Source organism: Pongo abelii, chromosome 15 (assembly GCF_028885655.2).
Source record: "Pongo abelii isolate AG06213 chromosome 15, NHGRI_mPonAbe1-v2.0_pri, whole genome shotgun sequence".
In the NCBI taxonomy this organism is placed as follows: Eukaryota; Metazoa; Chordata; class Mammalia; order Primates; family Hominidae; genus Pongo; species Pongo abelii.
In genome coordinates, this window is record NC_072000.2 from 91,325,236 (window position 1) to 91,337,264 (window position 12,029).

Consider the following 12,029-nt stretch of genomic DNA (forward strand, 5'->3'; position numbering starts at 1 on the left):
TTCGGATTCACATAGGAAAATTAGAAATTCTCTTTTTTTAAGATCTTGGACAGATTGGGCACTAAAAAGGTTTCAGCTCCATGAGTGACTGGGCTGATCTGCTGGGGAATTGAATCCATGGCATACTCAGAATAAGGAAAATGCTTCTTTTGAAGAACTGTAGGTGGTTCAGAAGAAGGGAAAACGAAAGGCAAGACGCAAACGGCATCTTGATTCAGCTTTTTCAGAGACTGTCTTATTCACATGGCATTCCTCAGAGATTTGATATTTGCCTTCTTATTGAAAGAAATGCAGACAGAATTGTAAAAGGAAAAGACTGCTTTCAAATGTTACATAGGGAAAAACACAGCATAGAGATCTAGGTGGCATTTTAAGCCATTAATAGAATGTTAACGCCCACCTCTATATGAAAAGTTCAAAAGACAGTATAATGTGATTGGAAGTGTATGAGTGCTGAAGTCTTGCAGCCTTAGTCAAATTCTAAGCTTCCTGAATGTAGATTTTCTTATTTCTGAAATGGTAATTTATTTCACAGGATTCTTATTAAAAGCAATGTAATGATATTCCCTAATTGTGCTTAGAGGGAGTCAGCATAGTGTCAGTTGAGAGCAGGGACTCAGAAGCCGGACTGTGTTCAAATCTCTCCACTCTCTCTCTCTCTCTTATTAGCTGTGTGAGTTCAGGAAACTCACTTTACTACTCTGGGCCTATAAAATGGAGTTGAAAATAATAGTGCCTACCACAGGCATTATTATGAGGATTTAATGAGGAATTCATTATAAAATGCTTGAAGCACTACCCAGATCAGAGTAAGTACTATGTAAGTTTTTGAAAAATAAATACTATGCTGGCTATTAACAGTCTGGCATTCATTCCCTCTAATTCTAGAATCATCATCCCATGTCTGCTTTGGGAAATGTCACCTTCTCCATTTGAATACAATCTTAGTGATGCGCTTAATCCAGGTGCTTCAACAAATCCTGGCTGAGGAGATGAGGATGTGACCACAGCTGGGCTAATTAGACAATCTCTCCCTAGAATTTGACTCATAAGGAGATATACAGACCTTATGGAAATTTATTCATCCTGACTACTGTGTCCTAAAGTACCCTCTGTCAATTCCTCACTCCAAAATTTCCAAGGCTGCCTTCATGTCTGCCCACTCTGGGACACATATTTTCACCCTCTCCATTAATTCTATGAGCCAACCTTTATCTTTTCAATAAATCAGTTTCTATTTTTCTATTTTCTTCCATCTGTTTCTGATGCCTTTCATCAAACACCCCCTAAATGTTTAAAATAGGCACACAAAAAATATATTATTATTAAATAAAAATTGGAGGCCAAGGCAGGTGGATCATGAGGTCAGGAGATGGAGACCATCCTGGCTAATATGGTGAAACCTCGTCTCTACTAAAAATACAAAAAAAAAAAATTAGCCTGGCGTGGTGGCATGCACCTGTAGTCCCAGCTACTCGGGAGGCTGAGGCGGAAAAATCACTTGAACCTGGAAGGCGGAGGTTGCAGTGAGCCGAGATCCCACCACTGCACTCCAGCCTGGGCGACAGAGCGAGACGACGTCTCAAAAATAAATAAAAAATACAATAAAATTTTATAAAATAAAAATTAATGATTCTAATTTTTTATCAATACCAATATTAGTTTACTGTGTAAAAATTCTCTTTCTATCAAAGTAATCTCTCCCCAAAATTAGTGTGTGTTTGTGCTCGTTTAAACTGTCATAAAGTTATTTAGTTGTATATCCTCTCTACTCCTAACATTAGTAAGCAAAAATACATGGTATAATTATAACCTGGCAAGGGCTGTAAGTGTATATAACTGGGAATAAGTGTTTTATAGGTGACTAGTGGGTGACCAGCTATGGAATTCAAGAAACAAGTCTGGGCAATCAAGGACCAGAGCTGGCACTTCATGCCCTGAATGTCTCAGCGACACATAGAACTAAACACAAATTCAGTGGTGGGAAAGAAGTCAACTTATTGATATTTCATGTGTTCTTAATTTTACTGCTATGCCCATTCTCTCACTGCTAAAAGACAGAAGAAAATTCAGCAAAAATAGCGAAACCTATCTGAACAATTTGAGAATCCCTAATTGAACTTTGAAAATTACACCCATAAGAAAATAAATTTCTAATAGCTAATGTTCCAAACCATAATACAACTTCATACTGAGAAGTTAGAGATCATGTGGTGAGCAATTTGAGGATTAAAAAATGGAATCTTTTCTGTGACTGGTTAAATCATTTATCAAAAAGCATAAGCAAATCTGTAGAGACAAAATACATTAGCGGCTGTCTAAGGCTGGGAGATGGTGGTATGGGAAATTATTGCTAATGGGTACAACACTGCTTTTGAGAATGATGAAAATGTTCTGAAATGAGATTATTATGATGGTTGTACAATTCTGTAAATATACTGACAATCAGTGAATCCTGTACTTTAAACAGATAAACTTTGTAGTATAAAGTATTGGTCAGGCACGGTGGCTTACACCTGTAATCCCAGCACTTTGGGAGGCCAAGGTGGGCAGACCATGAGGTCAAGAGATTGAGACCATCCTGGCCAACATGGTGAAACCCCGTCTCTACTAAAAATACAAAAATTAGCTGGGCATGGTGACACGCACCTGTAATCCCAGCTACTCAGGAGGCTGAGGTAGTAGAATCACTTGAACTTGGGAAGTGGAGGTTGCAGTGAGCCGAGATCGTGCCACTGCACTGCAACCTGGTGACAGAGCAAGACTCTGTCTCAAACAAACAAACAAATACAGTATAAAGTATTATACCTCAATGTGGTGTTTTAAAAATGTGATTGTCAGAAGTCCCATCTTTTGAGTAACTGGTAAGCTCTAGTCTAAATGCAGGCTGGCAGGCTTGGGTGAGAGATGCCCAGACTAAGGTGGAAAACAAGATCAGCAAATTGTACCCAAGCCAAAATCCATGTCCAGATTCCTTGGCTGAGGACCAGACAGTTGATGGAACAAAGAACAGGATTACAAATGAGAAATGGGGCCGAGTTAGGAAGGAGATAGGCATTGGATCCAAGCAGGAGCAAGTTCAATTCAACTTGTCACCCTTAATGACTAGGTATCATGATCTGGTGGTGGTTTCTTAAACGAGCCATAGTCCATCCACCTAATCTATGTTCCTCTCTGATATAGAGTCAAGATCTCTTTACCCAGGATTCTTCAGAGCATCCTTCATAATTTTCCTATTTTCTTATCTCAGTCTTAGTAAGTGCTCTCAGGTGGTTGCCAGCACCCAGCACCTATCTCTGAGTGTGCCTACACACCTGGCTGCCCCTATGATTTCACAGTCCTTCCTAGGTGTTTGGCTATCTAGTGGATGTATGAGGTTAATTGTTCCTCTCCTTTATGTTACTCTGTTTGCATGGCTAAGTAGCTCTCATTGTGAAGAAGAAAGCTCTGGTCATTATTTACAAATTATTCGTTAGTCTCATATTGAAAGGAATCAAAGACAGAAAAAAGATTAAGTGATATCCAAGCAGAAAATAGTTAATTCAGGATCTTTGATTTCCCTCCGTGGCTTTGTAAGCTCTGCTTCTACTCACTGTTTTTTGATTGTTTGTTTCAGAGCTTAAGGAAGATTCAAACATAGTTCGCTCCAAAAGTTCTCAGCTTTTTTTCTCTTTTTTTTGCATACACTTGTAATAGATGGTTCTTAACACAGACTACTACTCACATTCTATAGGACCTATCTGTCCACATAAACTGTAGGGTATAGGTAATTCTCACCTCTGTTCCTTTCAAGGAAGCATATCAGGTGGCAGGAGAATGAGAATGATATTATAGAAATAATCTGAACAAACACTTAACAAAATATGAATCATTAACAAAAGCTAACTCATACCAGTAACTATTAATTTGAAATATCCCTCACAACTGATTATAACACTTATGTCATGAAATCTCAGAAGGTCTCTAAAAAGGTTCCCACTCTTAGATTTATAGATGAGGAGAAAGAAGACTCAGAGACTTTTGCAATTTTGCTCAAGCGTTATCAATCTAAATTAAAGTTGACCGTTTCCAAAATTAAGGACTTCTTCCATTGTTCAGTTCCCACTGTTTTAGACCAGTGTTTCTCCAAATGGACTGTGGATATTAAATACTAACCAACTTGGAACTCTTGTGGAAAGCCAGAATCTCACTTTGAGGTGTACATCTTGACCTATTTTTGAAAGCACCTCTATAATTTGCAAAGCACTTTACATAACGTAATAACATTTTATTGTTTCCATGACATCCATGAAAAAATAAATTATAAATGTGGTTTTATAAATGTGCTGGTAATATGCCTTGTGTTGTACTCTAAATGACAGATCAAGAATTCAAACTAGGATCTGTGACTTTAAATCTTACATTTTTCCCTTGACATTTCTTCTTGCTAAAAACACATCTTTTATAAATCTTTCTTTCTGAAATCTAAAAGGATACCGTAATGGTAACTTTTCCAAATATCTTATTTTATTTATGTTTTTAAATTCTCTGTCTTTCAGAGATTTTTCTTGACATGGTTTATATTTCTAAATATGATCCTATTATTACTTTTTTGAGACAGGGTCTCACTCTGTCGCCCAGAGTTCAGTAGCATGATCTCAGCCCACTGCAACCTCCGCCCCCCAGACTCTTGTGATTCTCCTGCCCCAGGCTTTTGAGTATCTGGGATTACAGGGGAAAGCCGCTGTTGCCTGGCTAATTTTTGTATTTTTAGTAGAGAGGGGGTCTAACCATGTTGGCCAGGCTGGTCTTGAACCACTGACCTCAAATGATCCACCCCCTACTTTGTCATCTCAAAGTGCTGAGATTACAGGCATGAGCCATCGCACCCGGCCGTATAATCACTTTTACTATCAGTCTCCATCATGAATCCATTCAAGGTAAGGTGAGATTTTCTCCTCTAGGTTATTTACATATTTCTCCACTGGTTTCAAATCTCCTCTATAGTCAGTCCGTTAGACATGGTACATTAAACACATTAAATTCACACAATCTATTTCTATCTATTAATTTGCCTTTTAATCATATTTACTGTTTCCCTATAACTTGTCTGAACTTCTTACCCCCATTATTTCAGAGTAATTAAGAGGAACATAAGTACTCAGAGTCTCAAGTTTGCTACACCTGGATCTGTATATACAGCAAAACACCTCTTTGCTCTTCTCAAGGTCTTTGTTTAAAAAAATAAAAGATGTCGTCCCGGCACAGTGGCTCACGCCTGTAATCCCAGCACTTTGGGAGGCCGAGGCAGGCGGATCACGAGGTCAGGAGATTGAGACCATCCTGGCTAACACGGTGAAACCCCATCTCTACCAAAAATACAAAAATTAGCTGGGCATGGTGGCGGGTGCCTCTAATCCCAGCTACTCAGGAGACTGAGGCAAGAGAATCGTTTGAACCCGGGAGGCAGAGCTTGCAGTGAGCCAAGATCGCACCACTGCACTCCAGCCTGGGTGACAGAGTGGGACTCCATCTTGAAAAAGAAAAAAATAAATAAATAAAATAAAAGATGTCAAGTGACCCCAAGTACATTTTGGGGGTATTCTAATTATCAGCTAAGAAGGATACACATTTGAAAGGATGATTTATTGGAATTAAAACTTATGATGTTAGTTACGAATTATTTTAATAAATCCAATGACATCAATTTAGTAGCTTGAGATCTTGAAAAATACTAAAGATGCACCACATATAATTTTCCTAAGTGGATTTCTTAATCATTTATAGTATATATGTTACTTAAAAGTGAATTTTTTCAATTATTTGTAATAAAAATATTTAGCCATCCTATTAATGATAAAACTTGACTATCATGAATGGCATTTTTTTCTATTAGGAGAGTGAAAGACCACTGAATGAAATAATAATCATTCAAAATAACCCAGGTGTGTATAACATCATGTCTAGATTTGAAAACCATGTTCATAAATTTTCTGAAATGATGTGAAATAAAACCTGCATCATCCACTTTAATCATACCTGGCTGGCTGGTTCAGACCTATGTCTTTCCTTTCTCCATTTACAGAGGCAAGAAGACCACCTGAAAGAGAAGAAATATAGATGCCCCAGAGAGACTGTCTTTTCTACAGGTATTCATGAGGTTATATCACACCTTGTTGTTTTGAAATCTTTGCCATGTCAGAGGTCAGCTCTAACTGTACCATAGTATGTGGGGCTAATGGAATGAAGGCCTACAGGCCTCTGATTTTGAGAATGTTTATGCTAAATGCTGATAAGAGATCAGATAATGCACTGCAGAGAGACTCAAAGTAGTTTAAGTGCAGATGACTTCATTTCATATGTTCATTCTTAGAAGTAGAATATAATGCTAAGATCAATTGTTACTGCTAAAGATTCTTCCTGCAATCTGAGTGTGTGCAATAGAATTCACATTCTTTCTAGGCTTGACTAATTCCTTGACTTTCCTGAAGGTGGTGTAAAAAGGACTCAAAACTTTGAAACTTAAGAACAAACCCCTTCAAGAAAGGGATCTAGACCCTAGGAGAATGATTCTCAACCTAGGCTGCATATTAGGATATATAAAGAAGTCTTTTAAAACTTGTAAATGCCCAGGTCCTGATCCTGACCAGTTAAATCAGATCATCAGGAGATGAGGCTTTACATTTGTAAAGCTTCTTGCATAATTTTAATGTGCACCAATTTAGGAGGCTACTTTGGAGATGATCTAGGTGTATAATTTAAGAATAAAAATAAATCCAAAATAAATTGGCAACAGAGTTAGAATAATTCCTTTCTAATCAAGTGTTCCTTTTTGTTCCAAAAAGAATTATTTAAAATAAATTTAAAAAAGGATACAAATTAAATGACTAGCAAATTGCAACGGAAAAGGACACAGATATAGGTTTTAGTAAGGAAGGGCAATAGAAATCAAATTTAAAACCCCAAGGGGAGGAAATCACCAGGGTCAGTGAAAGTTTGTAGCCAGGGGAGATTATATCACATATTTACATTATTATTTAATTGTATGTTAAACAGGATTTGGAAAATGAATCACAAATCCAAATATCCCCACAGAGGCAGAATGCTAAAAACCTTCATCTCAGATTGACACAGTTTAGAGATTTGAAAGCCCACTTCTCCTTTTACCATGTCAAATTATAACAGGAAAAATAAAATGCTGATATGAGTCTCTAATGAAAGGTAACTGTGCAATTATTGGAAACACAGTTTCACAGCAAAAGCGGATCTTGTTACAGCACAGAGCTAGGTCTTCGTCTTCCTACCTTTAGTTTCGATGGTGAGATTGATGTTTACTTTCATCTGGTTTTCATTTGAAAAATCCCATCTGTGCTGAGCCTGAAAGAATTGTAAAAATACTAAAGTTACAAGCATTTAAGTAAGGTGGACAGAATTTCCTGGGTTTACTTTGCTAAAATGATGTTTAAAGAAGATTTGGGTGATGTAGGCTGTGAGACCACTATAATATAGCTGCTACAACTAATTATGTGTCTAAGATGAGATGCAAAGCAAAGCTTCAAACCCAGAGGGGAGGGGAAAAATATCCTGGCAGCATTATGCACTTACGTTAAGTATGGACATTTTCTAAAGTGAATGCATTATACTTTAATTATGCAAAACTCTAGATAATAGCATAGTTGTCTGCCATCATATAGTGTAATCCAAACACTTATTGCTACACACGTAAGAGATGGAAATGATAGAATGGAGGAAAGAATGTTTCTATATTTCAAAGGCACTAAAAATGAATATAAAATAAACCAGAAAGTTTTTTTTTTATATATCACTCACAAAGGATCAGGTTTGTTATGAGAAAACAGTAAGTAGCTTAGTTACTCTGGCATCAGCACATAAAGTGTGTCTCAAAAGAGGAGATATGAAAGAAGTGGAAATGTCAATACATTAGATATGAATATTTTAAAAGATATCTTGGGACTAGGCATTATAGAAGTAAAGTTGAGTGTTTGGGTCAAACATGACTTCTAGGCAGGTTGTCCACAGTATTATCTCCACAATTCTACCCCAGATATATTATTAATATTAATGAAAAGAATTTAGGCCAGACATTTGAAAAGATTATTTGGGTATCTCTAAGGTGCTCACTTTAGGATTCAAAGGTGGCAGCAACTAATCACCTGGCCTTTGTCTCACTTTGGGTGACTCTTCGTCGAATGTTTCCATGAAGTTCAGACCAGCCATTGGTCCAAGAAACAGTCTCCATGTTTAGGTTTTAACCCAGCTATTTTAAATCTTTTGCAAGCCCTGCATCCATGAATGATTGACTCCATATGCCTTTGTAAAAGTGCGTGCCCAATAACAATTTCCAATAGAAACCAAACTCAATCTCTCACTCATGCCCAGTTAAACAATGTTGAATTTACAAAAGTTCCTCACCTCATCTCTTATTTCTCACTCAGTCATTGCTTCTGTGAATAATTTATTCTGGAAATTAAGAAAACAAAAACAAAACACTAAATAAACCTGTAGAAAAAGAGTATACAGAATTAAATCAGGGGTCTCTGCTAGCTGAGGGTGTCTCCATCGAGACCCATGTGGCTGTACTTCTTATGCAGACATGAGATAATAGTTGATAGTTTTCTTATATGAATACCTTTTCTTAATGGTCATAATTTAGCTGTGCCATAGCCTCCAGGCAAATTCCCGTGACCTCCTGATTCTGGTAGATTCTGATATGCATATTTCTCCACTAAACCTTTATAATGATATGTACATTCTAAATAAAACTACTTTGTGATTACTTAAGGGTCTATTTATCTCTCCATATTGTAAGATCCTTGAACACGTGGGTTATAGTTTATTTAATTCACCACAATTAGGTATCAATAAATATTCCGTGATTAAATAAGGCTGTAGATGAATATTTAAATTGTATTGATTAGGCAAATGTATAATTCAGCATACCTATTCGCAAGAGTTTTGAGGTCCTCTAATACACAGTTGAATGTACAGAATTTTCATTGTTTCCATTATCTTATAGAAATTATGTCTTAATTTTTTTAAATAGACTACATTTTTGAGAAGTTTATAGCAAAATTGTGCTGAAAACACAGAGAATTCCCATGCATCCCCATCCCCACACATGTAAAGTCTCCCGCACTATCAAAATCCCTGACCAAAGTGGTATATTGGACACTATCCATGAACCTACTTTGACACACTATAGTAACTCAGAGTCCATAGTTTACATTAGAGTTCTTTCTTGGTGCTGTACATTTTATGAGTTTTGAAAAATGTATAATGACACGTATCCACCATTACAGTGTCATGCAGAATAGTTTCACTGCCATAAAAATTGTTGGTACTCAGCCTATTTATCACCTCCTTCGACTCCTGGAAACCACTGGTCTTTTTTTTTTTTTTTTTTGAGACGGAGTCTCGCTCTGTCACCTGGGCTGGAGTGCAGTGGCGCGATCTTGGCTCACTGCAACTTCCGCCTCCCAGATTCAAGCAATTCTCCTGCTTCAGCCTCCTGAGTAGCTGGGATTACATGCTTGCACACCATGCCCTGCTATTTTTTTTGTATTTTTAGTAGAGGTGGAGTTTTGCCATGTTACCCATGCTGGTCTGGAACTCCTGACCTCAGGTGGTCCACCCACCTTGACCTCCGAAAGTGCTGGGATTACAGGCGTGAGCCATTGCACCCAGCCTGGTCTTTTTACTGTCTCCATACTTCTGTCTTTTCTAGAATTCCATATCCATGGAATCACACAGTATATAGCCATTGCAGGGTTGGCTTCATTCACTTAGTAATATGTATTTAATTTTCTTTATGTCATTTCATAGCTTGAAGCTCATTTCTTTTTAGTACTAAATAAAATTCTATTGTCTGGGTATTCTGCAGTTTATTTGTTTATCCATTCACCTGCTGAAGGGCATCTTGGTCGTTTCTAAGTTTTGGTAATTATGAATAAAGCTGACATAAACTTCTATTGTTAGGTTTTTATGTGAACATATATTGTCAACTCATTTGGGTAAATGCCAAGGGATATCATTACTGGATTACATAGTAAGAAGATGTTTAGTTTTGTAAACAATTGCCATACTATCTTCCAAAATGGCTTTACTATTTTGGATTCTCACCAACAATGAATGAGAGTTTCTGTTGCTCCACATCTTTGCCAGCATTTGATATTTTCAGTGTTTTGGATTTTAGCCATGCTAGTAGTTGTCTGGTGGCTTACCATTGATGGTTGTTGTGATTTGCAGTTTGATAATGACACAGAATGTTGAGCATCCTTTCATGTGCTTATTTGCTGTGAGTGTATCTCCTTTGGTGAGGTGTGTGTTCAGGTTTTTTGCCTATGTTTTAAGTGGGTTGTTTATTTTCTTGTTGAGTTAAATTTTTTACATTGGAAGTTTTATCTAACTGTTTTTTCAAAATGTCTACCAATTTTGTTTAGATGGGGTCTCACTGTGTTGCCCAGGCTGGAGTGCAGTGGTGCAATCTTGGCTCACTGCAACCTCTGCCTCCCAGATTCAAGTGATACTTGTGCCTCAGCCTCCCGAGTAGCTGGTATCACAGGCGTGTGCCACCAAGCCTGACTAATTTTTGTATTTTTAGTAGACATGGGGTTTCACCATGTTGGCCAGACTGATCTCAAACTCTTGGTCTCAAGTGATCTTACCCACCTCAGCCTCCCAAAGTGCTGGGATTATAGGCATCAACCACCATGCCCCACCTGTATACCAAATTTTTAATCAATAAACTGTTCAAACAGGTTCTCAGATGTATAAATCAGTAGCTCTTAAGTCTAATTTTCAGTTGAAATGTTTACAATGTATGCCTATTACCACATCTAAACTCACATTTTATTGCTGAATATTGTTTCAACAGCAGTCAAGCTGAATAGAGATTCTAACGATGGGCATCCTCCATTCTAATACACTAAAGAAAGCAAGATTTTCAGAAAAGCAAATAGATAGACCAATAAAAAACCATAAATTGTTTAATTTACTTTCCTAAAACTCAAAAATATAGTAATATGGATTTAATTCTAAGAGTTGAACCCCCAGAAAATGTGTAATAAAATTGAGTTCCATAAAAGCTACATTTCCCAGCTTTATTTCTAGCATTATAATCTTCCAAGAAATATTCAGGAGAAAACTTGGGTAATATTAGATACCCTTATATAATGATACTCTGGGATGTATAAAGTGTTATTTTGGGTAAATTTAATAAAGTAAAAAAAAAATCAGTGAATTTTCCTCATAATTGGCTTCTTTACATTTTTAGATCTATGCCTTTTAGATTTCCAAATAATGTGTTTTCAGAGTAAGCAAGGCCTTCTTGCCATGACTCACTTTCTGGTATAACAGCTTGTTAGAGAATGAAAATGGAATTCTCAATTAGAAATATATACATAATGTTCAAGTTATGTCCAGCTCTGCAAATGCAAAGGATAGAAAATAGCAAATGCATTTCATTTACATAAAACAAACAGATTTTCCTCTAGAGAAGGCATGTATTAAAACACCATTCTGTCCAACCAATTTGAGATTCATACAAATCTAAATGAACTAAGTGTCAGAGATTTCTAGAACCCAGTCCTGGCTTCCACAATATGGAATTTAATTTTTTTAAGGGAAGGGAAATATTATACCACTAATAATCATAAATAATCTGTAAAATGCCTAAAGCAATTTACACATTCAATGCTATTTTTATCAAACTACCAATGACATTCTTCACAGAACCAGAGAAAAATTTAAAAAAATTCATATGGAACCAAAAAAGGAGCCTAAATAGTCAAGGCAATCCTAAGCAAAAAGAACAAGGCTGGAGGCATCATGTTACTGACTTCAAACTATACTACAGGGCTACAGTAGCCAAAGCAGCATGGTACTGGTACAAAAACAGGCACATAGAAAAATGGGGCAGAATAGAGAGCCCCAGAATAAAGCTGCACACCTACAACCATCTGATCTTCAACAAAGCTGATGAAAACAAGCATGGGGAAAAGACTTCCTGTTTAATAAATGGTGCTGGGATA

General features: G+C 36.9%; 1 long non-coding RNA gene across 1 annotated transcript in view; it reads left to right on the forward strand.

The window, feature by feature from the left end:
- The window catches only part of LOC134760093 (uncharacterized), a 98,228-nt gene that overhangs the window by 18,007 nt on the left and 68,192 nt on the right, over positions 1-12,029 (forward strand). The window contains exon 2 of the long non-coding RNA XR_010137007.1: positions 6,065-6,128. This is a non-coding gene — a long non-coding RNA (uncharacterized LOC134760093). The remainder of the gene's footprint in view (positions 1-6,064; positions 6,129-12,029) is intronic.